The 27,432-nt window shown below is 40.8% G+C and overlaps 1 protein-coding gene and 1 pseudogene across 6 annotated transcripts in view; one reads left to right on the top strand and one right to left on the bottom strand.

The window, feature by feature from the left end:
* The window catches only part of LTBP1 (latent transforming growth factor beta binding protein 1), a 397,389-nt gene that overhangs the window by 68,082 nt on the left and 301,875 nt on the right, over positions 1-27,432 (top strand). The gene's annotated exons all lie outside the window — the stretch shown is intronic.
* On the bottom strand, positions 14,230-14,355 carry LOC113592528 (uncharacterized; annotated as a pseudogene).

The raw sequence follows: 27,432 nt of genomic DNA, 5'->3' as shown, positions 1-27,432 counted from the left end.
ATCATGTATGATGATGAATTTCTTTTCCTGATCTTTACATCTAATTTTTGTGCCTTGTGGCACTGGCGGGGGCCTTCAGTTCATTGTGACACAGAAGCTGTGGTAGTGGGTGTGGTCCCTTATTTAAAGGGCGTTCCATTAGCTGTTCATCATTGGGGACCCCATTTGCCCTAGGTTTTTTGTAGATACCTTGATCGAGTTAAGGACCACCCCTTTATTGCTAGATTGCTGAGGGTATCTGTTACCGTGTTGAATTTGATCTCTTGGTTTGATCATATGGTTTCCTTTTCTCTTTAATGGGGAGATTGAACGACTTGCTAATGTTGGAACAACCTTGCATTTGTATAATAAGCTTCACTGATGTCTTTTTTAAATCTGTCATTACTTTCAGTTTGCATCTGTATTCATGAGTGAGGCTGGCGTGCAATCCTGCTTTCTCATGTTGCTTTGATAAGATTTTGGTATTAAGTTATGTTGGCCTAACAGGATGAGCTGGGGAGTGTTCCTTCCTGGTCTGTTCTTGAAAATTTTGTGTAAGACGAGATGTTTGGTCGAACTCGCATATAAAACCACTTGGGTAGTTTCCATGTAGGAGATCATTTTTTATTGTGTCATTTTGTACTTTTTATTTGTACTAAAAAATTTTTTTTGTGTGTGTTCTTTTAGATTGATTAGTCTTCCTCTCCTCATTCTTTCCTCCCTCCCCACAAACTATTTTGGATTATATACTCTTTCTCTGCTTCGTGATTATCACAGGTGTTTACCTCAAATAAACAATTTGTATTGAAATTAACAAAGGCAAAGATACTCAGTATTTTTACCCTCCTACCAAATAACATCAGGCCTTAGGATAATAGTCTGTGCTGTTGTTTTTCAAACTTTCAAGTAAAAAAAAATTTTTTTTAATTCTGTAAATTAGATAATCTATCATTGCTTTATATAGTCAATGCTTATTTTAGATTTTCCCATGTATTTGCCTTTTTTTTTTTGTTACTGCTGTTCTCCATTCCTACTTGCATTTTAGACATTCTCTTTGGGACAGTTTTTCTTAGAGTGCCTCCTTTAGAAATTCTTGTGGCGAGGGTCTTTTTATTTCATTGAATCTTTCTGGGTGTGCAGTTGTAGCTTGTCAGTTACTTTTTTTTCTAAGTATTTTGAAGCCATTTTGCCACCGTCTTGTGGCTTCCCTTGTTAACTGTGGATGAATCTGCTGATGGTCCTTCTGATTCTTGTTCCTTTATGGGTAATCACTTTTCTGTTTAGATTTTAAAAATTTGTCTTGCTTGGAATTTACTAGAATTGCATGTGAGGATTCATGTTTATACTTCTGCAAAATTCTCAGTCATTGTTTTTTTTTAACGTTTGTTTATTATTGAGAGAGAGAGACAGAGGATGAGCAGGGGAGGGGCAGAGAGACAGGGAGACACAGAATCCAAAGCAGGCTCCAGGCCCTGAGCTGTCAACACAGAGCTGGACACGGGACTCGAACTCACAAACTGTGAGATCATGACCTGAGCTGAAGTCTGATGCTCAACCGACTGAGCCACCCAGGAGCTCCCTAAATCATTTTTTAAAAAGTTTATTTATTTACTTTGAGAGAGAGAGAGAGAGGGAGGGAGGGACGGAAAGAAAGAGAGAAAGAGAGCAAGAACATGTGTGCATGTGCAGGAGGGGAAGAGAGAGAAGAGAGAGAGAGAGAAAATCCCAAGCAAGCTCTGTACTGACAGTGTGGAACTCGAACTCCTGAACCATGAGATCATGACCTGAGCTGAAACGAGTCATATGGTTAACCAACTGAGACACTCAGGCATCCCTTAGTCATTTTTAGTCTTTAACTCACTGCTTCTCCCCTGTTTCCTCCTTTTACAAGTGTGATTAGGCAGCTATTACACCTCATTCTGTTCCCTGTATCTTTTAATATCTCCTGTGTTTCCTGGTCTCTGTGCTGCATGGACATTTATTTCTTCTAGTTCACTAATTCTCAACTGTGTCCTGCTATACCTGCTGGGACCCTTTGGATTCCCCTTTTCAAATGTTTACTTTTTTTTTTATGTCTGAAAGTTCTGTTTGTTTTTCAAATCTCTCAAGACTAGAGAGATTTATTAATCTATATTAATCTTTTGTCAGTCATAATTTAAACATCGTCTCTGTGTATATTAAATATAGGTACATTCTGTATCCTAAAATCCCAGTTGAATAATTGGCAGTTGTTACTGAACTGATCCCACAGTTTGATTTGTGTGTGTGTATGTTGTGTGTGTGTATGTGTGTGCGTTGATTCTCTGATTTCCGTGTGCATGTTGTGATTTCTTTTTTCTTTCTTTCTAATATATGAAATTTATTGTCAAATTGGTTTCCATACAACACCCAGTGCTCATCCCAACAGGTGCCCTCCTCAGTGTCCATCACCCACTTTCCCCTCCCTCCCACCCTCCATCAACCCTCAGTTTAGTCTCAGTTTTTTTAAGAGGCTCTTATGGTTTGCCTCCTTCCCTCTCTGTAACTTTTTTTTCCCCCCTTCCCCTCTCCCGTGGTCTTCTGTTAAGTTTTTCAGGATCCACATAAGACTGAAAACATACGGTATCTTTCTCTGTATGACTTATTTCACTTAGCGTAACACTCTCCAGTTCCGTCCACGTTGCTACAAAGGGCCATATTTCATTCTTTCTCATTGCCACATAGTACTCCATTGTGTATATAAACCACAATTTCTTTATCCATTCATCAGTTGATGGACATTTAGGCTCCTTCCATAATTTGGCTATTGTTGAAAGTGCTGCTATAAACATTGGGGTACAAGTGCCCCTAGTGCATGTTGTGATTTCTGTTGTGATTACTCTGTTGCAAGTAAATGTTCAATGGAATTTTATCGCTAGAATTCCTTACATCTGAGTTTTCAGGTATGTTCTTACAGAGGTTCTTTGTGTTCGATTTTGGGAAGTTCATGGAGGTACCTACCACCCATCCAGGCCAGCTTGTAACTAAAGTGGAGTTGCTTTTGTTTTGGTCACTCAGGTATTTTGTCGCTGACTGCCGAACTTGCACACAGGTGGACTTGTGATTCTCACCTGAGATCATATTTGTTGTTACCATAGCTTTTCAAGCTCAGCCAAAGCCCTAGCTGAGGTAGCCACATATCTTCACGTTTCCACTGTAGGGTGCTTTTCTTTCTTTTCTGTAAGGTTCATTTTCTAGAAATATTTCTCTCTGGTCTTTACGTGGAATCTGTTACCTTGTACAGTTTCCAAGTGTGTCCCTGTGCCCCACGCAGCACGCTGAAACCTGGAATTGAGGCATCCAGAAATGGCAGATGCCCCTCCAGGGCACATTCCTGTTCTGGTGCCAACTCATTTCCCTGGATTCATGCTCTCTGGTTGTTCCTGGCCCCTGAGAGTTTCTCGTACTCGCATGCCAGCTCGACCATAGTTTGATATTTTGTCCAGCAATTTTAGTTGTGTGATACTGGCAGATTTTCTCTGCACATCTAACCCTTTGTTTTGCCAGAAGTAATTTATTTTAAAGACTTTTCATTCTGAGAAATTAGAAACCTCATAGTTGGAGGATAAAGCATAAGGTTCCTTGTGCTGCGAGGAGCTCATGTCACAGCTGAGTAACTAGACTCCAGGTCTTTGGAGAGATTCATGCTTTCTTCTCCTTGTCATTTGGAGCATGAGAAGTCTTATGAAAACCCTCTTTTTGGGGAGCTCTTTCAACTGAACGGCCAGTGAGCCCGAGGGATCAGCAGGATTCTATTCTGAGGCAGCTTTCCCCATATTTTTCCTTGGCATCCTGACCGCGATACCCTGCTCTGGGCTTTGTTTGCCTCCTGCCCTTTGTCTTTTTGTGCCCATCCTCGTTATTAAACCTTGTCTCCTCTTGCTTTGTTTTGCTCACTAGTTTTACCTGGGCATTCTTCAGCTTTAGCAAACGTGCACTTGGAGAGTACTGATGAGTATATGCAGAAATTAAATTGGCTTTTGTGTCTTCTAATCCCACTTGTCTCCTTTAGGGTTTGAGAGTAAATTGAAGTTCTCTTCATTTCAAGAGAGGTGGAGAGGGATAGTGATTTGGGGTAGGAAAAGGGTAGATACATACTTGTTGCTTCTCCTGTGGCGGAAAGCAAAACATAGCTGCTGTTAGAAGGGAGAGTGGAAGCCCCATCAATACATATTTTCTTAAGCCATTAAAACTCCTGAATTAGTATACCTGCCTAGTAATGGAAATGATATATCTGTTTTGAGCATGCTGTTGTCTTGGGTTTAAATTGCGATCTTTTAATGCTGTTTCAGAGTCTTCTGTTGTAGTGGCCACCTGTAAACTTGGCAGCCTTTAGAGCATTGCCAAAAATATCAGGACACCAAATAAAACATCTTTCTAACCGAAATTGAGATCAAGTATATCTTTGGCTGACCATTTCTAATCCCAGACTTGTCTAAGTCATTGAGAAATTACATGTTATGTTTGTGTGTGTGTGGGGGGGTATAATAATATAATCATAGGCAATTAAATTAAATTGAGGAAGTGAATGAAATTACTTTTTTTTTTTTGGTCCCATATTATTTCTTTTTCAGGAATCTGGGTTGGAATTAGATAACTATTAGTTTAGTATGTCAGTATCAAACCTGGAGTGATAATAAGCTTGGAAGGGCAGATTCTGGGGTGAGGAAAGACAGACTATGGTTGCTTGAAGTTGAGCTTTTAGATTGGAAAAGCTCTATACTCTTATTCTCTCTTCTATTCCGTTGTGTTCTCAAGGAGAGATCAGATAAGAGATCTAACAAGACAGGTTTTGGAGTACAGAAGCGGTGGCTGAAGTGCAGCTAGAGTAGAAGACAGATCTCAAGAGTTGTCCTCTCCTCTCTTTCATTTCTTGGAAGAAAATGAGCTGTGGGTTACCTCAAGGCTCGACTTGGGTTTGTGATCATGAGTACTGATTACAGGAGGTGATAGTCAGGAGTGCTTGAGGATCTGCAAGTAGGATGGGGTCTGTCAGGCAGAGGGGGTTCACAGGGGATTGGAGGATGGGTGTAGACTGAGGTTTGGAGCAGTGGGTATTGTGAACTCCAGCTCCAGGGAGTGCTTCCTGGTCACATGTTTAGGAACAGAGACCTTTACGTGCTGTTAAGGAGCTCACAGTTTAGTAGAAGGCCTGCGCGTGCGCGCGCACACACACACACAGACACACACACACACACACACACACACACACACACACACACACAGGATACTGTTTCCTTGTGATAAAGATAAGGGGAGAGGTTTTGCAGGTGCTCTGGGAGTTGAAAGAAGAATGATTTACCATTTCCTTCTCCATCAAACCTAAACTCTTTGTTAAGACCCTCCATGATAGGGACCTATCCACCACTTGCTCAGCCCTGTTCTTCGCTCTTCTCCGGCTGATGCCTCCCCCACCATGTGGGCCAGTTTCCTCACCTGACCTCTCCCAGGCTCTTTCTCAGCTCCACACTTACTTTCTCTCACCTCCACCTGACAGATCCTCCCTAGAATTGTGGGATGCAATTCATTTTTCTAAGAGCTTCCCAAGAACTCTGATGATAACCAGCATTTATTCATAACATGCAGTGTTCACAACATGTCACGTGTTCTGCACACACGCTCTTGTGACAGGGGCGATGTTCAAACCGTGATGGTATAGCAGAGACACGGAGCAGTCAGAGCCAGCTGTAGTGTGGAGCAAGGTTGCCTGCTGTCCTGGAGGTTATTCTTTTTAATTTTCAAGATTATTTATTTATTTTCAGAGAGACAGAGACAGCATGAGTGGGGGAGGGGCAGGGAGGGAGGGAGGGAGGGGGGAGAGAGAGAGAGAGAGAGAGAGAGAATATATCCCAAGCAGGCTCTGCACTGTTAGCTCAGAGTCCGATGTGTGACTTGAATTCACAAATGGTGAGAACATGACCTGAGCCGAAATCAAGAATCAGACGTTTAAATGACTGAGCCACCCAGGTGGCCCTGGAGGTTATTCTTTTAGTGCTGAATTGTCGAGGGGTTACTGGGTAGAGCTGCACTTAGCAGGGGAGGTGAGGGTGCCCAGAACTGTGTCTCTGCCATCTGCTCTATAAGAATATGAGCAGTTTTACGGAGAAAACACTGTACTGGTGGTACCTCTCAGTTGGCTGTCAGGCTGCCTTGCAGCAGCCCCATCATTAACACCCTTTTTGTACAAATTAGGAAAACTAGTTATTTATTTATTTATTTATTTATTTATTTATTTATTTATCTATCTATCTATCTATCTATCTATCCATCTATGAATGAAGTTTATCGTCAAATTGGTTTCCATACAACACCCAGTGCTCATCCCAAAAGATGCCCTCTTCAGTGCCCATCACCTACCCTCCCCTCCCTCCCGCCCCCCATCAACCCTCAATTTGTTCTCAGTTTTTAAGAGTCTCTTCTGCTTTGGCTCTCTCCCACTCTAACCTCTTTTTTTTTTTTTTTTTTTTCTTCTCCTCCCTCATGGGTTTCTGTCAAGTTTCTCAGGATCCACATAAGAGTGAAAACATATGGTATCTGTCTTTCTCTGTATGGCTTATTTCACTTAGCATCACACTCTCCAGTTCCATCCACGTTGCTACAAAGGGCCATATTTCATTCTTTCTCATTGCCACGTAGTACTCCATTGTGTATATAAACCACAATTTCTTTATCCATTCATCAGTTGATGGACATTTAGGCTTTTTCTACAATTTGGCTATTGTTGAGAGTGCTGCTATAAACATTAGGGTACAAGTGCTCCTATGCATCAGCACTCCTGTATCCCTGGGGTAAATTCCTAGCAGTGCTATTGCTGGGTCATAGGGTAGGTCTATTTTTAATTTTTTGAGGAACCTGTTTTCCAGAGTGGCTGTATCAGTTTGCATTCCTACCAACAGTGCAAGGGGGTTCCCGTTTCTCCACATCCTCGCCAGCATCTGTAGTCTCCTGATTTGTTCATTTTGGCCGCTCTGACTGGCGTGAGGTGATAACTGAGTGTGGTTTTGATTTGTATTTCCCTGATGAGGAGCGACGTTGAGCATCTTTTCATGTGCCTGTTGGCCATCTGGATGTCTTCTTTAGAAAAGTGTCTATTCATGTTTTCTGCCCATTTCTTCACTGGATTGTTTTTTGGGTGTGGAGTTTGGCGAGCTCTTTATAGATTTTGGATTCTAGCCTTTTGTCTGATATGTCATTTGCAAATATCTTTTCCCATTCCGTTGGTTGCCTTTTAGTTTTGTTGAATGTAGGAAAACTAGTTTTAGAAACATAGCCTGCCACAGTGACAGCTAGTAAGTGAGAATCAGACCTTGAACACAAACCTGTCTGACCTTAAAAAATGATCATGAGTTTGTGACCACCAGGCCACTTCACACAGCTGGTAGGTTGTCATTCGGAGTCATGCATTCACCGTTTCCTCTGGATCTAGTCTGTTTCTCTAGCTAGATGGCTCTCCGATGATAGCTGGCTGAGGGTCGTTTGGCAAGTGCATGTTTTACTGTGTAAGAAGCCGCCAGACTGTTTTTCACGGCAACCACCCCATTTTGTATTCTTCCCAGTAGTGTGTGAAAGTTCTAATAGCTGTACATCCTTACCAGCACTTAGTAGTGTCAGGTTTTTCTTTGCAATTCTAATGGACATATAGCAGTAGCTCACTGTGGTTTTATGACAAACTTCGCTGGATTAAAAATGCTGAGGATGTTTTCACGTGCTTATTTGCCATCTGTAGATTTCCTTTGAAGTGTCTTTGGTTCTTTTGCCGTGTTTTTAATTGGGCTGTTTGCTTTCTTGTTATGACTTCTTTTTTGTTTTTTTTTCCCCCTTTAACAGGACTTCCTTTTCAGGGATTTGTTAATTAGGTTTTTCAGGGCATTTGATATAAACACTTTATAAAGTGCTTCAAAGAAGATGCTCTAGGAGTGGTTGCCAAGGAAAACTAAGATGGACTTTGGTTCCGACGGGGGCAGGAGCAGTGAGGATGTGCTTTCCTCAGTGTGGTTTTGAAACAGGAGGACAGAAAAAAGGGAGAGAGAGGAAAGAGCCAGAATGCACAGGAGGGATTTTGATCCTCGGTCTTAAAAGGCAAACAGGGGTTTGTTTGGCTGCCAGTGGAAGCTGGGAGGGTTAGAAATGCCAAAGGGATGGTTTACTCTGAAAAAAGCAGTTGAACAACAAGAAGAACTGTCCATCCTTTTCTGCCCAGAACTGGGTGAGGCCGAACCAGTGCGAGGTTGCTACCACTGGGCAATGAGGTCACATTATTTTGTAACCTAGAGTGAGCAAATACTGAATACTTTAAGGAAGGGTAAGAATTTACCCCTAGATAGTGACAATAGGTATGTATTTTCAGCATCTGTCCTGGTACGTTAATGGTTTTTTCTTTAAACAAAACTACCCTTTGGCTTATATGTGAACTTCTGGGAAGGAATCTGTGAGGCTGAAGCACTCGTTGCTTGTCACCTGACCTGCAGGCCCTGTGACATTGGAAAAACCAACCAGCTGTCTTGTCCTAGGGTTTCAAGGCCATCAGGGCTTTGGACCCCAGCCCCCAGTGTTGTCTACACATTGTGGTGTGTGTATTTTTGGGGGGAGTGGTGACATGACTTCTTTGAGGCTCGCGGAAAGCTTATAATTCCCAGTGGCAGTGAATATCTGTTCCAGAGGGCATGCTTGTTGGCACATCGGCTGTGGGAATGTCATTGCCGACGCTCCTTGTCTCAGCTTGAAAATATTACGGCAGGAAGTCCTGCGTCAGATGATACTAGGTATACATTAAAGTAGTGGGATTGAGCCCAGAGTCTTTTCTGCTCTTGGAGGAGCAGCTTTGATTCCCTTCCTGACATAATTAACCATTGGTCAAGAAAAAACTTTTTCATGTATTAAAAGTACCCCAGATAATGTGTGTTCCCGATTATGTCATTATAATTATTTATGTATATATGTATGCACATATATACATGTGTGTATATGTATATGTGTATATATATATGTGTGTATATACATGTATATAAAGCTATACTGTTTATTAGAAAATAAACCCAGCTACTAGGGTGGGCTGAATTTATGCACTGTACCATGCTGTTTGTTGGAGAAGACAAAACAGGGTAAAACATTGCTGGAAGATAAGGGCTCTTTAAGCAGAGCATGAAGTAAGACAGCTGCTCAGGCTGGGGTGGCAGGTGTTGGCTGTGGATGGGTGAGTAGTAGTTGATAGGCCAAAAGGGGAGGAAGTATAAGGAGAAATTGGGCCGAGCATGCTTCACCTGGACTATTCCTGTCGGGGGGCAGGTGGAGGGGGGGGATAGATGTAAGTGGGGTTGAAAATGCAGCATGGGTGAAATGCTGGTTTGGAAAATGTATCTGGTGGTGGATGGCCAGGTGTGTTGTAGAGCAGGCAAAGGGGCAAAGGTCACGTGATTCTACTGATTCATAGACTCTGGATTCAATGTATAAATTTTTGCTTCATAAAAATAATTTTCTAAATGTTCAGAAGGAAAGGTGTGCTTGGACTTCTTATTAAGTAGGATTGTTAAAGGAAAAAAACAATTTTCTGTTTTTAAACTACAAGGAGTGAACCCTGAATAAGTTACGGACCGTAGTTACCAGGCACCATCAGGGAGTGGTGGATTCAGAAGGGTGGTAAAGAGAACAAAAAAGCAGTCAGGAATTGAGAAGCAGCTGAGGATTGCAGGTGGCGAGTGGTGTTGGTGGAAAGAGATTGAGCATTTATTCAGCAGAAGGAGGTGTATGACCGTAATTGAACCCATTCCTTAGGGTACAGCCAAGTGCTGGCAGGAAAGACAGAACCAGAACCGTGAAAAGATTTTGCAGTGCAATACCTGTCTTCCAGAATCCTCCTGGAGAAGAACAATATTGTCGGTTCTACGAGTAACTGGGTTAGAAGTAGCTTTGACGGTGAAAATCTTGGCCTGACCCATTGATGTCTGTAGCAGCACTTTCCAAAAGTAAGGTGCTCACACTCCAGACCTGTAGAAGATATTCCACTGGGATGCAAGAAAACAAAGCAGTAGACGTTCTGCTTATATTTACTTCTGTCTAACGGTAGGAACTGTACTTTACATAATAGTCAGTCTGCACATTGCCCTGGTTCCTTCGGCGCATGAAGGTCAGCAGCCCCAGGGCATTTCGAGAGAAGAGCGTGGGTTCTGCTGACAAGGGCGACTGACTCTGTATGGAGGTTTGTCTCTGCCCTGTTAAGTAGATTTCCAGATTACAGCATCTTAAGTAGTCTGAAAATCTTACAGCACATTACAGTGGCATGGGGAGTGATCCTTATAATCTTTGGTACCACAGAAACTATTGGGAGCAGATTACCTAAAGGAGTTGTTGAAGACGGATTAGGAATTGTTCTTGTAAAGGCAGGCATGTTGGCCTTTCAAGTGATACTTGGCTGTCGTATTGCTGCCCCGCACGTACTTGAAAAACGAATGCATATAATCTGCTTCCAAAATAGAGATGATAAGTTAATGAATAAGGAAGTAGGTGTTTTCTTTTAACGATCATGTGCTACAGAAAGGACACCTAGAATTTAAGTGTGTGGACCCACTTTGATTGCTAAACGATTTTCATTGCAGAAAGCGGTAGCTGTTGTGTCATGTAAACTCATTCCTTTATACTTGAAAATCTTCAACTACAATCATGCAAAGGGTTTCAAACTCAGTGAAGATTTTTGTCAAAATGGAACATTTTCCAATTAGTTTGCAAGACCAACTGACTGAAAGGGAAAATGGAACGTTCCTAATTTTAGTAAAGAAGCCTTTGAATAATTAGTGTAGGAAACTGACACTGGAGAATTAAGACTTTAAGAATAGTTCTGCTGTTTGGACCCAGGTGTCTATGTGAGGTGTCTTTTTTAAGCTAGACCAGGTAGTGGAGGTAGATATTGAAATACACTGTCCTTAGAGCGTTTCAAAGGGTTGATTCTATCATAAGGTGTTAAACTGAGATTTAAGAAAACAAAACAAAACAAAACAAAAAAACCAAACGAAACACATTTGGTGGCAGAGTCATTGAAAGAAGAAGTGTTTTTAGTGGGAAAAAAAAAGGATTAAGAATAACAATTAGTTTTGAATTTCTTAATTTCATCTTTATCCCTGCCTTCTAAATTTATATTTTTGAGTATGTGTTAAATGTGCCTGTAAATGCAGTAGGGAGTGCGTATTGGGGGTTGGACTGAAGTTTTTTTTTTTCTTCCCTTCTGGTAGGTATATGATTCTTAATTTTTTTAAAATGTTTATTTTTGAGAGAGAGGGAGAGAGAGAGAGAGGGGGGGGGGAGGGGCAGAGAGCGAGGGAGACACAGAATCTGAAGCAGGCTCCAGGCTCCGAGCTGTCAACACAGACCCTGATGCGGGGCTCAAACTTAAGAACCATGAGATCATGACCTGAGCTGAAGTCGGATGCTGAACCAATTGAGCCACCCAGGTGCCCCTGATACGGTACATGATTCTGAAAGTTGGGAGGCCAGTGGTCCATAGAAGGAGACCCGCTGGGATCTTTCTTACGAAATCATCCTGGTCTCTGTGGGATTGGGGGATGTTTCAGGGATTCGAGTCTCTTGCGCCCTGGAATGGTAGCCTCAGTGGTGGGGGAGGAAGAAGGACTGGCGGCATTCCTGGGGGACTGGGGGGGGGGGTCTGTTCATTTGCACTGCCTGAGTTGGGCTGTGGGGAGGGTGTGGTCCTACTGAAGGAGGCAGGACCGTGTCCTGCTGGCAAGGTCCTGGCACCCTGGAGGACGGGAGGAAATGCCTTGCGGAGGCTCTCTGCCTGGCCTGTTTGGGTTTCCATCTCTGGCAGAAACGGTTTTGATCATGAATTCTGTCTTCAGAACAGCACTGTCCAATAGTAATAGAATGTGAGCCACATGTCTAATTTTAAATTTTCTAGTAGTTACACTAAAAGGTAAAACAGATGAAGTTATTCAATAACATTATTTAACTAAAAATATCCAAATACCATTTCATTGTGTAATCAATATAAAATATTAATGAGATTTTTTTTCCTCCCATGCTGAGTTTTAAAAACGACTGTTTGGTTTATACTTACAGCGCCTCGGTTGGGATTAACCATGTGTTCTGTGCTCATTAGCCAGTGCTGGTGCAGCTTTAGAACATCGATCAGAAATGTTACAGCAAAGTTAGAAGAAATCTGCACATCATCTAGCTTGTGGGTTTGGAGACCTGGCTGGCTTCAGGATTTTCTCTTATCCCCCATTTTTTTGGCAGTAAGGTCTGTGCCCAACATGGGGCTTGAACTCAACCCTGAGATCAAGAGTTGCATGCTCTACTGACTGAGCCAGCCAGACGCCTGTCCTACCTTATCCACCCTCCATTTTTTAACAGTTGGAGTCCTGTATATTTTTAGAGTACACATAATGGTTAAGGGATTTGAACACTTGTGGATAGCCAGTGTGCAGGTGACTTGTCTGTGGCTTCTGTAATCTCCCATTTTATTCCAGGTCGGGTGGGGAAAGACTGAGATGCTACCTTTTACCTTTTGACAGGGACTCAACGAAGAGAGGTTGTCCTGCATATAAGGTCATGGAGATGATGTCTCTGAACCTATATTGTCACCTGACTGTTGTCCAGGTGATGTGGCAGAGCTTACGTCCTGGGGGGAAGGCTCTAGACTCAGAAAGAAGATTTGGCTTCAGGTTTCTACTTTGTTCGACACCAGCTTTATCATCTGGGCAAATCCTTAGGCTTCTCGGTGAGGTTTCCTCAGCTGGAAAGTGAGCGTGGTCATTCATCATGGTGTGATGGTCAAGTCTGAGTTAAGGATGGGGGAGTGCTGGAAAAAGTGCTGTTAGAAACCGCAAAGCTCTTGGAGCGCCTGGGTGGCTCAGTCGGTTGAGCGCCCAGGACTTCATCTCAGGTCATGATCTCGCGGTTCAAGAGTTCAAGCCCTGAGTCCAGCTCTGGGCTGACAGCTCAGAGCCTGGAGCCTGCTTCGGATTCTATGTCTCCCTCTCTCTCTGCCCCTCCCCTGCTCACACTTTGTCTCTCTCAAAAAATGAATAAACATTAAAAAAAATAAAACAACTTCAAAAGCCTTCTGAGAATGGAGAGGCAGCTGGGGGAGCCATCCCATCCTAACTGTGGTGGTCCTGCCCTCTCTGAGATGGGGAATTTTCTAGAATGGGCCTGTGAAATAACTGTACCGTTCAGAGCTGGGTGTTGTGATGATTCATTTGCTGGCTAGACTGTGCCCGGGTTTTCAAAGCTTGCGTTGCCAAGTTGTGTGACATGGGCAAGGCTGTGGTGGGTTTGCAGCCTTGGCCTTGTGCATGGTGTGCAATGGGGCCTGGACAGCTGGTGCCTTGTAATAAAACGGCAGTCGAGGGGCACCTGGGTGGCTCTGTCGTGAAGCGTCCGACTCTCGATTTTGACTCATGGTTTGTCAGATTGAGCTCTGTGTTGGGTTCATGCTGTCGGCGTGGAGCCTACTTGGGATTCTGTTTTTCCTCTCTCTGCCCCTCCCCACGCATGTGCTTAAACTTAAGAAGAAAAAAAAAAGGCAGTTGATTTCTGCTCCCACATCTTGCTCCATCTCTTTGGCTTCCAACAATCTCAGTCCTAGAAAGCTATCAACTCTCCCCAGGAAATGGAGACCCCAAAGAATTGGGCACATATTTTCATTTCCTTTTTAAATGATACAGTCTCTTTTCAAGTTTTACTTGAATATCGATTCATAACAGCGTAAGCTGTTTGAATTTTAAACATGTATGTACAAAGCTTGGAGTTCCAATTTTACCCAAGTGATTGTTAGGGGTGCAGCCTGGTCTCATACCTGTGTGACAGGCTGGTGAGGACTTCCTTGTGCTTGTCTGTCAAGAACCATGAAACTTCAGCCAGGAACACGGCAGGTCTCTGGGTGTGCGCTAGAGGGCTGTGCTATTGGAACTCTGATACATGAGCTCTCCCATGTCAAAATTGACTGATACATGCACATGTGGTATTTGGGAAAACTTAAGGTGAAAAAGCTTTAGTAACGTTGATTCTTTGAAAGAGGTGTTTGCTACTGTTCACTTCTGTGAACTATTTTTAATGTTTGTATCATCTATCTAAAATTAAACTAGGGTCTTTAAGCATATTTAAACATTGTCTAAGAGTGAATGGGAAAATTTTGGCAAAAATAAGCAAAACCCCCCCTTATTGAAATCTGGGAGAAATGGGTTTAAAAAACCCCACATAGCTAATGTCTAATATTATGTGAGAAAGTCAAAAACCTGATTTACCATTTGTCAGACCAGTTTAAAAAAAATTTTTTTTTAATATTTATTTTTGAACTGATAAGAACAGACACTACACTTGATCTTAGCCAAAAGGCCGAAAAGCAATTAATATTTATTTTTGAGAGACAGAGACAGAGCATGAGCTGGGGAGGGGTAGAGAAAGAGAGGGAGACACAGAATCCAGAGCATGCTCCAGGCTCTGAGCTGTCAACACAGAGCCCGATGTGGGGCTCGGACTCACCAACCACAAGATCAAGACCTGAGCCAAAGTCAGACACTAACTGACTGAGCCACCCAGGTGCCCCTGTCAAACCAGTTTTTTGACAATAAACTTATGTTGTCTTATGTAGAGCCAAGTTGTAGGACAAAACAGAAATGACATGCTAAGGGAAATTAGCTTATCGAGATATGAACAATAAATGTCTTTTTTTCTAAGTGTTATTTTAGAAAACAGCTTTGTTAATGGATTCCATGATTTTTTGGATTGCTTTCACTTTTGAAATTCCAGTCTCCTATTGAATTACTCCTCCTCCTCCATTTTCCCCCTTACCGTTGGGCCAGAAGGACTAGAAGGAGGAAGTGGTACATGGTCTACTTTTTCGAGGATGGGTATAAGAGGCAGATGTCCAGTGGTGATGTCAGTAGGCAACCATCTTGGGTAGGATACTCACAAGAAAGCTCAAGTTACCTTTAATTAGTATTTAATCCTTAATTATCTTTAGGTGAGGCTAAGTTTTGCTGTCACAATCTCAATAACTTTATTTATATCACAGTCTAGCGTGGAACAAGTGGCTCACTATGGCAGCTCTTCTCCAATAGTGAATCAAAGGCCCAGTGGATTCCATTTTGTGACTCCTCATCTTGTGGTTCTTCATTTCGAACTCTGAGTTGAGGAGAAAGTAGGAAAGAGCGGGGAGAGGGATGGAGAAAGAGAGCTCTTGGAGATTCACATCCATGCTTTTTTTTTTTTTTTGATGATTTTTTTTTTTGGGGGGATCTAATAATATGCCATACAATAATATGCCATACAATATTCCTGTGACAGGAAGTTGAGTAGTTCTTTCACTCACATTCTCATGGGGAGAACTTAGTGGTCCTAACCTAAATCTAAGGATGGCTGGGAAATGGAGTCTCTCTGTGGGTCCAGTAAGGAAAACAAAACAAAACAAAACAAAACAAAACAAAACAAAACAAAACAAAACAAAACACGGGCAAACATAATACTTTGTCACTGCTCCACTGAGTTTCTGTGACCTCCCCTTGACTCATGGGAAGCTCACGCTACTTTGGCCCACACTGATGGACAAGCAGGCTGTTTGGCTTATAGCCACCATCTCCATTCTGCCCAGTTGTGTGTTTTCTTCTCTCCTGTTCCAACAGGTGTGGGGGAAGGGGCTCAGATCCCTCAGTGCATTGTGTAAGCAGACACCTGTCTGGGGAACAGTCGCCAATCTCCCTGTGTGGTGGGAAATCCCGAATTCAACAAGCGGTTCAATGGAACTGTCTTTCCTTGTTTGACCTTCAGAAAGACCCAGTTCCCCACAAGACTGTTGACGTGCTTATTCTCTTCTGTATCCTTTTCTCCTCTCCTTTACAGTTTGGGCTTGGAGTTGCAGGTGGGGAAGGTGTGCCTAGTAGATACCTCTTGCATAGGGGAGTGGGGTTTCTTTTATAGAAAATCCTTGCAGAGGATTTTCCTTATAATTCCACAAAATCATGAGTTACCATAGAAACAGGTAACAATTCTGAATCTCTTCAAATGATTTTTCTTCTGGGAATATCTACAAGATGATAAAATATTTATTCAGTATATTTCAAAATTCCTTATATTATTGGCATATTTTATTTCAGTGAGTTGATACAGAGTATGAGTCACCCTGTAGTAAATTTGACGCAGGTATTTTGATTTATTAATATTATACAAGCTTTATTTTGGAATAACTTTAGATTTACGGAAAAGTTGCAAGGATAATACAGGGACTTTGCATATACCTTTTACACTGGTGCTTAAGATGATTTAAGTTCATTTTAATGTACTGATTAAGAGTTTCTCTTAATGTTCATATATTGGACAACCATGTTAAATTTGTCAAAACTAAGAAATTAACATTGGTGAACTGCTGTTAACTAAACTATAGCTTTTATTCTGATTTCACCACTTTTTTCACTAATGTCCTTTTTCTGGTCCAAATCTGGTCCAGGATATTATCACTTGGCACTTGGTTGTCCTGTTTCCTCAATATCCTGTAATATGTTACAGTTTTTCATTTTTCTTTTGTTTTTTCTAAACCTTGACACTTCTGAAAGTATTTTGTGGTATGTCACCCAATTTGGGTTTATCAGTGTTTTTTCACGATGAGATGGACTTATGGGTTTGGGAGAAAAATACTGCAACGGTGAAGTGCCTTTCTCATCTCTTCAAATGAGGAGGTAGATGATAGAGACCATGGTATCACTGGTGATAATAATATTGACCACTTGCTAAGGTTGTGTCTCCCAGGTTTTGCTACTGGAAAATTATTGTTCTCCCATTCCATCCTTTCTTATAAGTCACCAAGTACCATCCACACACAAGAGGTGGGGAATTAAGCTCTACCTCTGGGGCTGTGAGGGGGGTGGTATCTTTGTATTTTATTTGGAATTCTTTTGCAGTGAATACTTGTCTTGTTTCCCCCATTTAATGATTCAGTCTCTTATTTATATTAGTTTAGTTTGATACTTATTCTTTAGGTTATATGATAATTATTGTTCAAATTATTCCACCTTTGGCCATTGAGAGCTCTTTCAAGTTGACTGTTGGGTACAAAGAAACCTAGGAATGTTTCCAGTTACTTGGACCTGGATAAATAGGGGCTTCTCCACTTCCTCAGTGGTAACTGTTACATGAGAAGCATGTTATGATCTTTGTAGATCAATAATACCTGTCTATAAGAAAGTATATAGAAACTTGGCAGTGTTTATGAAAGTCATAAGCATTTAGTAATATAATTAGCATTACAAGCTATTTCAGAGACTAATCCCTGCAAAAGACCATTGATAAAAGATTCTTAGGGGCTTAGAGGAAATTAGAAGAAACCACCCTACCTCCTCTGTTTTATAGATGAGAAATGAAAGCTTCCAAAGTTTAAGTGATTTGCCTACACAAAGCCAGGACTAAAACTCACTTCCAGGGCCTTATAAAGCTAGTTCTTTCCACTGAATCAAGCAGTTAGTCGTCCTCCTGTTTTTTGGTTTTCAAACATGAATACTCTGGAATATTTTGCAGATATAGAAACATAGTTGCTACGTAATGATAAATACTACTGGAGGAAGAATTTTGCATGTTTTACATAGGCATATCAAGTTGATAGCTTGTACTAAAGAGCACCTTAAAAACAATTTATTGAATTTCATATTTTGATAAGGTTTTCAGCACAGAAAACCAATGTTCTGGGTCTTTTGGATATACTTTGATGTCAGAATTTCTGTTTAACTGGTACTAATTCAGTTGCCCTGATTTTATTTTGAGCCATGTCCACTTTAGTATAAATGTAGCAGGAGAAAAAGCATTTCCTTTTATGCTCAGAAAGTGACATGGCGTGCGTGCATTGAAATGACAGTGCTAGAAGAAGATGGAGAATGTGTGGAACCAACGTGTTAATTTTACCTGCGGTTAATTCAGAGGTAGGTGTTTATCTTATTTTCACAGCCGTACACATTCACTGCCACTGGGTGTTATCCTTATGAGTGATTACCATTACATTAACTTGGTCTTCCAGGAGGGGAAGGATGACGTGAATTTCGTTTTAAAAGGCAGCATTGGTTAGTACAACATTTAAGAAGTGTTTTGCCTATGCCAGTAAAAAGCTATACCATTATGTTGATGGATTTGCTACTTTGTGTCCTATTAAGTATAAAATGTGACCATATATTTTGGATTCCAGCTTCTTTTCTGGTTTGTTGAGCACACCGGTGCTTAAGACGATGATTTAAATTAGTTTTAATGCACTTGGGTAATCAAGCGTACAATGCTTTGAAGCCACTAGCAGAGAAAAAGAAGAGGGCTATTCCAGCCTTCCCCACTAATGAGACCCATAAATCAACAGAATGAACATGGAAACTTCAGGGAGCCTTGAGATCTAATTTCAAACACCTTAAAGTTAGGACTCCTTTTCTTGGGTTCAGACTTGCTGGGACCATAGTGCCTTAGGGTAATGGCTGAGCTGAAAAATCTGGGTATAAAGTGGAGAACTTCTATAGGAAGAAAGCAGCGGGGCCACATACTCTGACTCTTACCCTTCGGATTGGACAGGCTTGGGGTTATTAGGAGGTCTGGGCCTGAAGGAGTGGAAGAGTTTTCGGTATTGGTATTCATGTTCCAAACATAGATTATCTGAGAAATCATAACATGACTGCAAGAGGGAGAGCATTTTCCTTTCAGTGTATCATTATAGTGGGCTTCTGAAGCTAACTCTGCTGCGATAAATTTGGAGCATGAAAGCTTTTTGAGACAAAAGGAAGGAGCCTGAACTTTAGAGAATACATTGGACACCTCCCTAAAAGAACAGAGAAATGCCTTTTAGACTTCAGGTATATCTGTGGCAAATATGAAAACAAGCTATTTCTAGGCCTCTGGCAGAGGAGACTGGTCGTTCACTGTGTTCTTAAAAACAAAGAAAATAGGCAAGAGACATTTGGAATAAAAGATCCAAGGTTTCTAGATGTTGTTGGTTCAGGCAGTGTCAGAAACTCTTAGCTCTTCTCTTGCAAGCTGACTTTGGACTGTATACATAGACGTATTTGAAATGGCAGACTCCACTCCCATGTATTTCACCCTGGTACTGGTCAAGTCTATGTGCTGGTGCATGATGGGATGAGAGTTTAGGACTCCAAAGTGGTGTTAGAAGTGAGCTGAGAAGAAATGACAGTGTCCTAGGGATGCTTTTTGTTTAATTTCCCCCTTGAAAACGCACTGGAACCCTAGAGCACATGAAGGTACTTAATTCTAATAACTGTAGGACTATTTGCATACTAGGTAGGTTTCTGTGGATTTTAGTAATGTGTTGTCTTTGATCGTTACTGGGAACCATTTAACTACAAGGTGTAATGGCACAATTATTTTGCCATAAAAGTTTATATTTTGATTTGGGCTGTGTGTAAATCATCTTAAAGGGTGTGTGTGTGTGTGTGTGTGTGTGTGTGTGTGTGTGTGTGTATACTCTATGTATAGGAGCAGGCCGGGGTTGGGGTGGCTTTTAAATTGCTTACACTGAATTTAAAATTCTAGGTGTTTTTTGTTTTTTGTTTTTTTTAAGAAATACTATGATGGCTAAAATTGAAATATTTGTGGTCATTAAAAACAAAGCAATCAGAGAGAATGGATTATTTTCATATTCAAAAGAAAATTCAAAATCAGAAAGCCTTCTGGTTTTGAAATGAAAAGCACAATGTTTATATATTTTTTAAGACTCAGGTTTTATAGCTATTGGAATTTTCTTGCTTGGCAGGTTTTCTTTTTCTTTCTTTCTTTCTTTTTTTTAGACTAAAAATGACATTACTTAAAGTGTTTCTCTGAAATGGCTCTTGTAGATGTTGAAACAGAATTAACTGTAGCCTTGTACTTGATTATATCACATCAGATTGTAGAACAGTAAGGGTGTTTTGCCTGGTCCTGAGGTGGAGGAAGGTGTTAGTAGGGCTGTTCCTTTCACTTAGGGGGATAATGAGGGATAAAGGGATCAAAGTGGTTATGGAATATAATTTAATCTGTATTTATGAAAGACTTCATTTTCCTAACCAAGTGTCTCTTGGTGGTACTCACTGTGTGTTTTCAAGTCCCTTTTGTTTACTTGATTGTTTTCAGGCTGAGATGCAGCTGTTAGCACTACATTTTACCCATAAACACTCGAGCATACATATTAACTAGAGCTCAGTATTTATCGTTTTCTGTGTTTCCAATTATATGCACTGAAATGAACAAGTCTTACCTGTACCCATTGAATTTTGAGAAATGTATACACTCATGGAACCCAGATTCAACTGGGTGGAGAGCTTTTTAACCTTACCTAAGAATCCTGTCCGCCTTTTTCCACTCAGTCCTACCCTCTGCCCTAGAGACCTTGACTGTTCTGATCTTTTCACTGTAGGTTAGTTTTCCCTTTTGCAAACTTCATGTAAATGAATTTATACGGCGTGCCCTCTTGGGTACAGTTTCTTTTACTCACCATATTTTTTTGGAGATTCACTCATATTACCATCTGAGTAAGTAGTTCATGCCTTTTTGTTGTTGAGTAGTATTCCGTTGTAGAAGTAAAACAGTTTGGTCAGCTGGTCATTTGTTGATGGATACCTAGGATGTTTCTAATTTGGTGCTGTGGTGACTAAAGCTGCTATGAACATTGTTGTGTTAGTCTTTTTGTGGACATATGCTTTCAATTCTTTTGGGTAAATACTTAGGCGTGGAATTTCTGTGTTGTAAGGTAGGCATATGCTTAGTTTTATAAGAAACTAACGATCTTTTCCCAGAGTGGTTTTACTGTTTTACTCTCCCGCAGAGAAAGAATGAGCGTTCTGTTTGCTCCATATATACACCAACATATGGTATTGTCAGTCGTTTTCATATTGATTTTTCTTAATGTGTAATGTGTAGTGGTATCTCATTATGTTTTTAATTTGCATTTCCCTGATGACTAATGGTGGTGAATGACTTTGAATGTACACTTTGGTCATCTCGTGAAATGTCTGTTCATTCTTTTGCACACTTACTAATTGTTTTTTCTCTGAGTTGGAATTCATTATCCTGGATACCAATCTTTTTTATCACATGCACAATGCATTTTTTTTTCTTCCAGTCTGTGGCTAGCCTTTTAATTTTCTTTCTGTTTGTTGATAAGCAGAAGATAATAATTTTGAAGTCTAATTCATTTTTTTTTTACACGGTTGATTTGTGCCATTTAAGAAATCTTTGCCTATGCCTAAATTGTATATTTTCCTTTGATTTCTTTAGTAGCATTACAGTGTTTTTTAAAAATTTTTATTATTTTTTTTATTTCAGTGTCAATGTTTATTGACTTGGGTCAATGTTAGCATTTTATAGCCCAGAATTAAAATAATGGAATTTTAGAGCTAGACAGGACTTCTGAGATCACCCTGTTACCTCCCAATACCTCCTTCTGGATGAGAAGAATTGCAGTTTTAATCTTTAAATTTGGGCCTGTGTTTAATTTAGAGTTAATATTTGTGTGTAGCATAAGACAAGGATTCAGGTTCATTTTTTCCATACTGATACCACTTGTTTCGGCATCATTTGTTGGAAAAAATTTTTCCCCCTTTGGGTGCCTTCTGTCAAAAATCAGTCAACTATGGGGCGCCTGGGTGGCTCAGTCGGTTAAGCGGCCGACTTTGGCTCAGGTCATGATCCCGCGGTCCGTGAGTTTGAGCCCCGCGTCGGGGCTCTGTGCTGACAGCTCAGAGCCTGGAGCCCGTTTCAGATTCTCTGTCTCCCTCTCTCTGACCCTCCCCCGTTCATGCTGTGTCTCTCTCTGTCTCAAAAATAAATAAACGTTAAAAAAATATATATAAAAAAAAATCAGTCAACTATATCTGTATGAGTCTATTTGGTAGATTCTAGTCTATTTTATTGACCTACTCGTTGATTGTTGAGCTAGAGCCACACTGTCTTGAGTCTTGTAGCTTCAAAAGCAAGTCTTCATATGAAGTTGTGTTAAGTCTTCCAATTTTGTTTCCTTTTTTGGTGATTGATATTTGTAGGACCTTCATGTTTCTATATAAATTATAGAATCAGCTTGTCTTTTTTTTTTTTTTTTAACAAAATAGGAATTGTGGTGAGACTTTGACTTGCATTGTCTTGATGCTGGATTCCTTGGTGTTTACCAGATCAAACTGTTTTCATAATAATAGGGAGACATTGCTTGCTTTCACACTCTAATTTTCTTTCATGCATACTTAGTCTTTGAGAGGCTACATAATGTGTGATCTTGTAATAGATTGAGTGCAGAAGCAGATTGGAAAATTTAGCTGCCTTCTATTCTAAATATGAAGGATATTGGCAAAAATGTAAAACAATGCAAATATTCTCAATTTTATGCTTTTAGGAAGACTTTTCGTAAAACTTTGTGTTAATGTCTAATGAATGTTAATTTTAAATGAACTATTGTAACATAATTTTGTTTTATTTCTCATGGTAAATGTGACAGATATCTCATCCACAGAAATTAAAACTTTTTGGATCCTCCATAGTTTTTAAGAGTGTCAAGGAGTCCTGAGAAAAGGAATTTGGAAACTTGCTGCTGTAGATCAAATTTGGGATAATTAACATGTTAACAATATTCATTCTTCGGATCCGTGAACATGGTGTATTTCTACATTTATTTACATTTTGTAGTTTTCAGTATAGACCTTCAGAAATACCTTTTGGTAAATGTGTCCTTAAGTATTCTATGCTTTGTGATGCTATGTAAATTTTCTGATGGCTTGCTAACTTATACAAACATATTTGATTTATCCTGGCTGACCTTGTATTCTGCAAATTTGTGAAATTCAGACCTCATTCTGGTAGTTCCATGTCAAGAATTGTGAAGAGTTTCAGCTGTTTTCCTGGTTGCAGGCTAACCATTTAGCCTCCCACAGTTTTATAGATGCTGACAGAAGACAAGAGAATCCTCAGAGACAGGAGACTTGATTACTCATGGCACATCAGGCAGTATGAACTTCATGTTTATGTTTCTTCCCATAGCTCCTTAGTCCCTTAGGGCTGCTAACTTCGTGGGTTTGTATCACAGGCAGGGAGCCCCGAGCTTAGCAAAATCCATTCTCTGAAAGTAGCTGCTGACAAATTTTGCCTAACCTTTGCCCCAGAGAGACCTGGTTTTTTTTTCATTTTCCTGGACAGCAAACAAATCTTTTTGCTCCAGAGGGAGACACTATCTCTGTTGTCCAAGGCTGTGGACTTTCCAAACATCCTTGAAAAGATTATCCAGATCAAAAGCTGATACAAGACCTGCAGAAACACAGCAATGGTTCTCCTTGTGATTACCACTGTAGGTTTTTTTTTTTTTTCAGTTTGTCCTGATTCTACCCCTTAAACTTTATCTTTTATGCAGATGCTCAGTCTGATAGTTCCCCAGATCTTGTTTTGAAGTATCACTTCGCTACTTATTGGGGGCTTAGTTCTCTAGCCTTTGAGTTTATGGTCCTTTGATGGCTTAGTCCTGCTCTGTTGACCCAGCCTCTTTTCTCATACTCCCATCAGCAACCCTGATGCTCACCTTCAGTCGAGGACTTTTCTTGAGGCGGTTCTCTTCCCTGCCATGTTGGTCTGTCCCTTCTGCTTCTCCCAACCCTACCACTGTTACAGAGATCCAAACATAGATCAAACCCCACCACTGTTCCATACTTCCCCAACCTGTTCACTCTTCCCACGAACATTAATCTTTCTTCTCATCACCTAGGGCACGAATTAACAGCCATACGTAAATGAATACGTACATAGTCAATTGCACTTGCTTAATTACAGAATATTACTGTGTAGAGAAAGGCAGAGGTTAACCATTTTATGTTTCTTTGACTAGATAACACTGGTATGGTGGCTCTCTGTGCTAATTTTGTTCTCCCAAAAAATGTACGAGTGCATGAATGGATTGATTTTTATGCCTTGTGTGTTTTTCAGTGCCCGGCATGGTGTTGGGAACGTGGTAGATGCTTTAGTCATGAATTCAACACCTAAATATTTATGAAGTCTTTATATTGTAACCTCAAGAATGAGTTCTAAAACTTAGTTCTATGGGGAATGGGATTTGACCTGTAGGATGTACAAAGGTAAAAACTTGAAAATTTTTAATTGAAGAATTAACATACAGTATTATCTGCAGGTATGCAACATGGTAGTTTGATTACATTACAAAATGACCAAAATTCTTATGTTGTCAGTATTAAGCATACTTTTGAGGGAGAGTAAAAGAGCAGGAAATTGAAAAATGAATTAGAGCTGCAGTATTTTAATTCTATTCTTTTTAGTTGTACTGTTGAATGTATGTCACGTGAGGGAAGTCCAGTCACCTATCTACTTTTACCTTTAGTAATATTATGGTTAATAACAATGTTGTGTCTACTTCCCGAAGTATAAACACCCTGTAATAATTAAGGGTTGGAGAAATACTGGGCTAGGAGGCATGTTGGAATACAGACTGCTATTAAAAATTAATGGACTTACTCATAGGTTCTTGGATCATCTGGAAAAATGTGGTGGAGACTTTGGAGGGGTTTGTGAGTAGACATGAAAGGGAGGGGGCCTTTGCAAAGTTGTTACTTTTTAAGGGGACCAGAAATCAGAGTTTGGAAGACTAGCAACGTATTAACGGCTGACAGTGGCTCCTGATCTATTCCTTGATAAGCTCTAGCATTCTCATCAGGGCTTCCTTGGTCCATTCACATGGAGCTACTGGAGAGATTTGGGTACTCTGAAACCTCATGTTACTGGCAGGCTCCAAGGCCATCTTTGAGTAAGGCCAGTCTGTTTGTAAAGATGGAAGGGGCCAGGAATGGGATGGGGTGGGAATCAACTTGGATAAACGCTTTCCCCTCCAGCTCTCCATCTCCTATATGCCTGGAGCAGGCACACAGGAAGCATGGAAATCATGCTTCTCCAAAGCCAGGTGTCTCTGCATGGGGCCCACACTTGCCATTCTTACCAGGAAAAGGTGATTGTGCTCTGCTGTGCTGTATTTGCTCTTAGCAGTTGCAGCTGGTTTGATGACAATCTGATTCTTCTCTCTAACCCATGTCTGCCCGTAGTAAGCCTCAGTCTTGGTGAGAGAGAATGACCTTCCCAGGGAGAAGGGGTGTGCTTTGCTTAAAGGACTTATTTTTTCTCTAGCCTCCTTTGCTGTTTTTGGGAGCTCACTTCTGTGATGGCCCAGGTGCCTTACCTTGAACTGTTTAAAGCATTGGTTAAGGATCAGACAGACCTGAATTCAAGTTGTTGCTCTGCTTTTTACCAGCAGTAGGACTAATGGGCAGTCATGTAACCTGTGTGAACTTTAGTTTTCTGAGTGAGGAATAATACATAGGTGGCTATGTCATGTAATAGGATTAAATGTAGAGCTCTGAGGTCATTACCTGGCACATCAGTTGTTCATCCATAGACTGTGGTGGTTATCATAATCATACTTGTAATCAGGCATCAGAGAATTTGTCATCTGAGACTTCTGTGAAGGTAAATGGACTTGACCTAGGCAAAAGTATGAAGTGGGCAAGGCTTATCTGTGGCATCTCTAATTCCTCTTTTCTTCATTCTCCATTGGCCTCTCCTTTCCTCCTTCCTGGACCCAGTGGCATTCGGTTTTCTGACTGCCTTCCTCAAATGGAAAAGGTTAAGAGTCTGATCCTGGTATCGCTGTGCTGTTGGAACCAAATGTCATGCAAATAAGAGATTGGCAATCAAGCTGCCTTTGTTTGGCCCAGGAGCAAAGAAGGTTTATTTTCTTATTTTATTTTTTTGTTTGCATTTTTAAATGTTGGAAACAAATCAAAAGAAGAATAATTTGTGACACATAACGTATGAAAGCAGATTTCAGTTTCATGAGTCAAGTTTTACTGGAGCACAGCCCCGCTCAGTTGTTTACATGTTGTCTACAGCTGCTTTCTCCATACACCCTCAAGCTTGAGTTGCGACAGGGGCCGTACAGAGCTCCCGCGTCACTTTGTGCTGCGATTCACGGTGGCACAGGTGTAACTGGACAGTGTTTTGAGTGCCACGTATATGCCTTTATAGCCTCTGCATCCCTCTGTTGTTGAAGGAAGTGGTAAAGCGGGATGAGGCCGTGCTGAAAGAATCCACCATCTGCATTTCCTTCTGCGGGCCAGGCGCTCAACACGGCACACCGTGTGCACGGGAGAGCAGCTGAGAAAAGTTAGAACGTAAAACCAGTATCCCATTATGGTAGAGTTTCTCTTCCCGATGCCCCAAAATGAAGTGAAGTTGTGACCAAAGTAAGTTTTCAAGTGGCTTGTTAGCCCGGTCAGAAAAGCTAGTTGTTGTTGGTGAATTAATGCAATCTTGTTTCACCACCGCAGTTGAAGAAATAGGTTAAGAGAAAACAAAATTACTCAAACTTAGTATTCTCTCGACAAGAACCACTTTCGAGGATACTGTGCTCGATGTCTGTAGTCAAGCAGTGAGGCAGATGGTTTTCCTTGCTTCTTGATGAGTCCACAAATACTAACTCTGCTCAGTTGTTGATTGCTTGGATCGATGTAGAGTTTGAAGTGATGGAAAAGTTAGTGTCTATGGATAGTCTGTACAGAACAGCTACATACAGGAGGGAATGTTCCCAAAGAAACAAAACATAGATTCTACTAAAGATTGTACTGAATTAAACGTGGTTAATGACTGGTGATAAAGATGTGTGGCTCAGGGATGCCTGGCTGGCTCGGTGAGTAGAGCATATGACTCTTGATCCCAGGGTTATGAGTTTGAGTCCCATGTTGGGTATGGAGATTACTTAAAAATTGTAAAAAAAAAAAATGTGTGGATCAGAAAAAGGCTTAGTGGGATAAGTTTACAAAGCTTGTGAAAATACAGGGTGTTGAAAGTCTATGGCTATTGATTTTATCAGCAGGTACTTTGGAAGTACTTGAATTTGTCTTGTGTTATTGAACAAGTGCCAATGGTAGACTTAATTTGTTCTCTTAAACTAAGTTAGTGACTTCTGTGAATTTTTGTCAGAAATAAAAACTGAATATCCTGATTTGCCCTACCACACAGCACTTGGATGGCTTTGCTCTGGGAAGAGTATATGTGTTTTTTTGTGAAGTTTTAAACTTGAGGGCCAAGATGAAAATTCTTCTGAACAGAAAGTACTGCCGTTAGCCACTAATAGTGGACACTGAGTGGCTTTGGAAATTAGCTTTTGTTTCAGACTTGATAATGAGCTAACATGGAACTACAGCTTGAAACAGTGCTTCTATGTGAAACTTAATACTTAGTTTATTTAGACAACAGACACTGTTCAAATCACTAGAATGTTAAGTTCTTTCATGTCTTCCTTTGTTGTGAAGTTAAAATAAGGAATGGGATCTCTCTTCTCAATCCAGTTGGTAGTAGTTCATTTTTCTTAGCTCAGTTGAAATACTGGCAGTGCTTTTCAGACCTCAATGCAAGTCCAGAGGAAGTTTCCCTGCGTCC

This window comes from Acinonyx jubatus, chromosome A3 (genome assembly GCF_027475565.1).
Source record: "Acinonyx jubatus isolate Ajub_Pintada_27869175 chromosome A3, VMU_Ajub_asm_v1.0, whole genome shotgun sequence".
Lineage (NCBI taxonomy): Eukaryota > Metazoa > Chordata > Mammalia > Carnivora > Felidae > Acinonyx > Acinonyx jubatus.
Note: the sequence above shows the minus strand (reverse complement) of the source record. Positions and strands in the feature narration are given on the sequence as shown.